We start from the raw sequence: 6,000 nt of genomic DNA, 5'->3' as shown, positions 1-6,000 counted from the left end.
CCAACAACCTTCTATTCCAACACTCCAGTCATAGGAGCCATCCCACCATGTTTCTGTGATGCCAATGATATCATATTCCCATAGACATGTACACATCTCTAATTCCTCTTGTTTATTCCCCATACTACATGTGTTTGTGCAGAGGCATCAAAGCCATGCTCCAAATAAGGCTGACTCATTACCTGTTAACTCATGCTTTCGAATCCTTTAATTTGATTTAAAGTTGATTTGAGGAAACATGCTATTGGCAGGAACAGAGCAGAAGAGTAATAAAGGTAGAGTATTGGTACTCTCTGAAACAGTGCTGTTGGGTTCATAATTTAAGTAGCTGAAGTAATGAATGGCTGTACTGGGTTTGTGTACTGACCTGCTGCTGGCCAGGGCTGAGCCCATTATCTATGGTGGTAGCACCTCTAGGATAACATAGTTAAGAAGAGGGGACAAACCTGCTGCACAATAGCAGCTGGGAGACAGGAGTGAGAATATGTGAGAAAAACCTCTGCAGACCAAGGTCAGTGCAGAAGGAGGGGAGGAAGGGTTTCAGGTGCTGGAGCAGAGATTCCCCTGCAGCCCATGGTGCAGACCACGATGAGGCAGGCTGTTCCCCTTCAGCCCACATATGTCCATGGTGGAGCAGATATCCACCTGCAGCCCAGGATGGAGCCCACACCAAACCAGGGGGATGCCTGAAGGAGACTGTGACCCCATGGGAAGCTCCTGGCAGGACCTGTGGACCCATGGAGAGAGAAGCTCACTGTGGCGCAGGTTTGCTGGAAGGACCTGTGGTCCCACAACCCCCGTTCTCTGTCCCTTTGATCTGTTTTACTGCTTGGGAAAGAGGAGGTAGAGAAATTGACAGTGAAGTTGAGCCTGGGAAGAAGGGTGTGTGTGTGTGTGTTTTTAGATTTGCTTTCATTTCTCATTATCTTACTTTTATTTAGATTGGTAATTGTCTTGGTTTAAACCCAGCCAGTAACTCAGCACCACTCAGCTACTCACTCACGCCCCCCTTCCCCCCTCCCCAGGCAGGATGGGGAGGAGAATTGAAAGAATGTAAACCCCACAGGTTAAGAACAGCTTAATAACTAAAATAAAGTGCAATACAATATAATAATAATGGTAAGGGAAATAACAGGAGATATAATACTAAAGGGAAAAAGGAAAAAGAACTCAACAACCAACAGTGCTGCACAATCCAATTGCTCACCACCCACTGACTGATACCCACCCCGACCTGAGCAGTGATTGGTCCTTTCTGGGTAACTCCCCCCAGTTTAGATACTGGCATGACGTGCTGTGGTATAGAATATTCCTTTGGCTAGCTTGGGTAAGGCGTCCTGTCCCAGCTTCTTGTGCCCCTTCTCACTGTCAGAGCGTGAGAGACTGAACAGTCCTTCATCAGGGTAAGCGCTACTGAGCAGCAACTGAAACATCGGTGTGTTATCAGCATTATTTTCAACAGCATCTTTGCTTGTGTCAGCAATAGTGTGGCCAGCAGGACCAGGGAAGCGATCATCCCCTTGCACTTGTGAGGCCTCACCTCAAATACTGTGTTCAGTTCTGGGCCCCTCAATACAAGAGATATACTGAGTTGCTGAAGTGGGTCCAGAGAAGGGCAGTGAAGCTGGTGAAGGGTCTGGAGAACAAGTCTTATGAGGAACAGCTGAAGGAACTGGGGTTGCTTAGTCTGGAGAAGAGAAGGCTCAATGGGGGATTTTATCACTCTCTGCAACTACCTGGAAAGAAGCTGTAGTGAGGTGGGGGTCTGTCTCTTCTCCCAAGAAACAAGTGATAGGACAAGAGGTAACAGCCTCAAGCTGTGATAGGACAAGAGGTAACAGCCTCAAGCTGTGCCAGGGGAGGTTTAGACTGGATATTAGGAAAAATTTCTTCACAGAATGGGTAATCAGGTATTGGAACAGGCTGCCCAGGGAAGTGGTGGAATCACCATCCCTGTAAGTGTTCACAGACTGTGTAGATGAGGCCCTTAGTGACACGGTTTTGATACAGGGTTAACCAATGTACAGGGGGGTTGTACAGGGGGGTTAGAGGAATTCACTTGCTTAAACAAAAGTATTGTCTGTAGCTCTCATGCCTACTAAGCAGAACAAAGACACTAACCATTGATAAGGAAAAGCAGACACCTGGTTCTATTGACAAGGAAAAGCAGACGCCTGATTCTACTGATAAACAGCTATTGATAAGGAAAAAGCAGACCCCTGAATCTACTGATAAGGGGGAGAAGCAGATGGTTTATGGCTGGGACACTGACCAAACCCTAAGGCCATACGTGAAGACTAAAAGGTGAAAAGTTCAAGAAGAGGAAGACTCATTTACTTCATCTTGAAGACCCCTACCCACAGGAGGAAGACTCAGTTACTTCATCTTGAGACCCCTGCCCATGACCAGAGGGGGCACTGCACAGGCGCAAAGGACCTTCTAGCTCATTATAATACGAAGCGGGGATAGGACATTAATATGTATAGGCGTGTTGTGCAACCTTACGAATATATATAACTTTAGAGGATAAATGTAGAGGGAAACAACACTGAGGCACGCATGACTTTGAGGAATTATCCCCGTGCGTCTCAGTGCTGAATAAAAAGCATACCTACTTTACAACTTTAACGAGTTGTGGAGTATCCACATATCAGTTTAGTTGTGGACTTGGCAGTCCTGGGGTAAAGGTTGGACTCGATCTAAAAGGCCTTTTCCAGCCTAGTTGATTCTATGATTCTATTCTCAGACTAAAGCCAAAACACAGCACTGTACCAGCTTCTAGGAAGAAAATTTATCCCAACCAAAACCAGGACAGAAGGGTAATGTGTAGGTCATAACTGAATTATTAAACCTCTGGGTAATGTCTGCAGGTATTCTCCTGCAGGTATTCTCCTATGATTCGGAGAAAACTCCAGGAACAAACTCGCCAACAGAGTTTCAAGTTGACAAGCTTCTCTTTATTGCGGCGCCGGGAGACACGGGGGATAGCTCCTCCTAACGTGTGTCCCTGAATTGCTATACAGGTCATCCTTATATGGTCACTGGGAGTATTACATCATTTTCCAGACAGTTTCCCGCATGCATACAAAAATGTGATGGTGGTCTTTAAGGGTCGTTTTTCTGTGGAGACAGTGTTCTCACAGGAGAATGGATAATTGGTACATAAACTTTGAATAATCCTGAAAGATACAGCAAGGCCGTGAGAGGCCCAAGGAAGCTTAAGCAAGCAAGATAAGAAGATGGAATTCACTGAGGTAATGAGAACTGTGGACTGTTGGCAAGCTTTCGAGTTCAAGTTCCCACACCTGTGCTTAACCAATTATATGCTAGTTGCAAAGGGTCTTCAAGACATGTATCCAATCATAATATGCCAAATCACTGTAAGTGCATGTAAGAAATAGTATTTAAGGGGTTAAGGCTTTGTAATAAACGGCTTTTGTCTGATCATATTGATCTCTGACTGAGTCCATATATTTTCTGTGGCATTTTTCTCAACAATGTTCACAACCAGCTTAACTAACAGAACTAACATTTTTTGTTAAAAAAAAATTCACCACCTGGTTCTGCACCCGGGCAGTGATATCTTGCCAAAGTGCAGCAGCCCAGTTGAGCTTACCTCTGCATTGCCAGTTGCTCTGCTTTCATTGAGGCAACCACCCCCACAGGGTATTTGCCACCATCCCTGAGTCAGTATAGAGATAAAGTACTGGCCGCTTTTCTCGTTTAGCAAGATCCAAGGCCAGCTGGATGGCTTTTACCTCTGCAAACTTGCTGGATTCACCCTCCAGCAGTTTCTGCAACTTGTCGTAGGGGACTCCATACAGCTGCCTTCCATCTCTGAAGCTTTCCCACAGTATGGCAGGACCCACCAGTAAACAAGGCATATTGCTTCTCACTTGCTGACAGTTGATTAAATGGTGGGGCCTCTTCAGGATGCATTACCTCTTCCTCTGGTGATATTCCAAAATCTTTGCCCTCTGGCCGGTCCATGATGACCTCTAGAATGCCTGGAAGCCTGTGATTTCCTATTTGAGCTTGTTGTGTGCTTACAATCAGACTGTAATTCGTGCATTCTCCAGAGCCCCACAACACCTAAGAAAGCTTGTGTTTCTTTCTTATTAGTTGGTGGAGACATTGCTGTTATCTTGTTGATCACATGTGTGGGGATCTGGCAACGTCCATCTTGCCATTTTATTCCCAAAAATTGAATCTCCTGTGCAGGTCTCTTGACCTTACTCTGTTTTATGACAAAAATGCCTTTCAGAAGGATTTGGATTATTTTTCCCCCTTTCTCAAAAACTTCTGCTGTATCACCCCACATGATAATGTCATTAACGTATTGCAGGTGTTCTGGAGCTTTCTCCTGTTCCAGTGCAGTCTGGATCAGTCCATGGCAAATGGTAGGGCTGTGTTTCCACCTCTTGGGCAGGTGGTTTCAAGTGTACTAGACACCCCTCCAAGTAAAAGCGAACTGTGGCCTGAACTCTGCTGCCAAGTCTTGGTTGGCGCAATCTTGCCACTGGTGCGCTATTGTGGTCTCGACTGGCACTTGTTCTTCAACCTTCAGCCACCCCACAACAGAAGGATGCTCCGAGAGACCAGGCAAGGTGGACAGCTGCTTAATTTCATCCCTCTCCAAGGCAGCTCTATCAAAAGCCCATTGGTACCCTTTTGGGTTTTTGAAGTACCCTCTCCTGAGGCAGTCTATGCCAGGGCTGCATGGAGCGTCTGGACCTTTCACGTGTGCTTTTGCTACTCCTTCCCAATTAGGCTGATTTCAGCCTCCAGTACAGTCAACTCTTGGGATCCTCCTGCCACTCCAGAAATACAAATGGGTTCCACCCCTTGATAGCTTGATAGTGTCAGGGTAAACTGGGCGCCAGTATCTACTAGAGCCTTATACTTCTGTGGGACTGATGTGCCGGGCCATCTGATCCACACAGTCCGGTAAACCCCATTTTCCCTCCTCCACCTGGCTGGAGGCTAGGTCTCTCTAACAGTGATCATAAGATTCTCTAATTACATCTTTTAGAAAGGATCGCAACTCCTTTTCACAGGAGTTGAAATAAAATCAGCTCTTTCACTCCATCTGGGAAACTGCTCATCAGAGACTGGAGCACCAAATTTCTTGGAGGATCATCCTTGACCTTTGTTTTCCTCTTCAGTTCACTCACCCGTTCCTCCAGAGCTGAGGTAGGTTTTCCATCCCACTTTCTCATGTCTTCTCCATGATATCACAGATAAAACCATAGGGTGACCCGTGGCATGTACCTGCTATATCTTCTCTCTTGGGCTATCGGGCACCATCTGTTAATAACTGAGATGGGGGTTGGTATACATGGGGAGCTGGATAGATCAGATAAATTCTCTAATTTGTTTGAACTCCCCGGTCAGGAGTTTTTCCACAGGTGAAATGATGGAAGGGTTGAGATTTTCTTCAAACACTTGGAGTTGATGACTCAATTCATCGACAGTTGGTGGAGCTACCTCTCTCCAGGTCATTGATGCCAATGAGGAACGCCAGAACAACCAACAGGTGAATGAAGCTGCTAAGATTGAAGTGGCTCAGATGGACTGAGATTGGCAACATAAAGGTGAATAATTTTTGGCCTGGTGGGCCCATGACACTTCAGGCCATCAAGGCAAAAATGCAATATATAGATGGGCCCGTGATCGAGGGGTGGACTTAACAATGGACACTATTGCCCAGGGTATTCATGAGTGTGAAACATGTGCTGCAATTAAACAAGCCAAGTGGTTAAAGCCTCTTTGGTATGGAGGACGATGGCTGAAGTACAAATATGGAGAGGCCTGGCAGATTGACTATATCACACTCTCTCTCCTGCTCTGAAAGACTGTTACAAGAGATGGAGCCTGTCATCCTGGACCAGATGAACTTAGCAGCTTTATGGGGATTGGTCCATGTACTAAGGAATGATCTCTCTCTCTCTTCATGTGTGTGTGTGTGTGTGTGTATATATATATGAGATAAGAGTGATG

The sequence above is a fragment of the Pezoporus wallicus genome, unplaced genomic scaffold (assembly GCF_028554395.1).
Source record: "Pezoporus wallicus isolate ANWC-B61680 ecotype Strahan unplaced genomic scaffold, APGP_CSIRO_Pwel_v1 contig_6653, whole genome shotgun sequence".
In the NCBI taxonomy this organism is placed as follows: domain Eukaryota; kingdom Metazoa; phylum Chordata; class Aves; order Psittaciformes; family Psittacidae; genus Pezoporus; species Pezoporus wallicus.
This window is presented reverse-complemented; position numbering follows the sequence as displayed.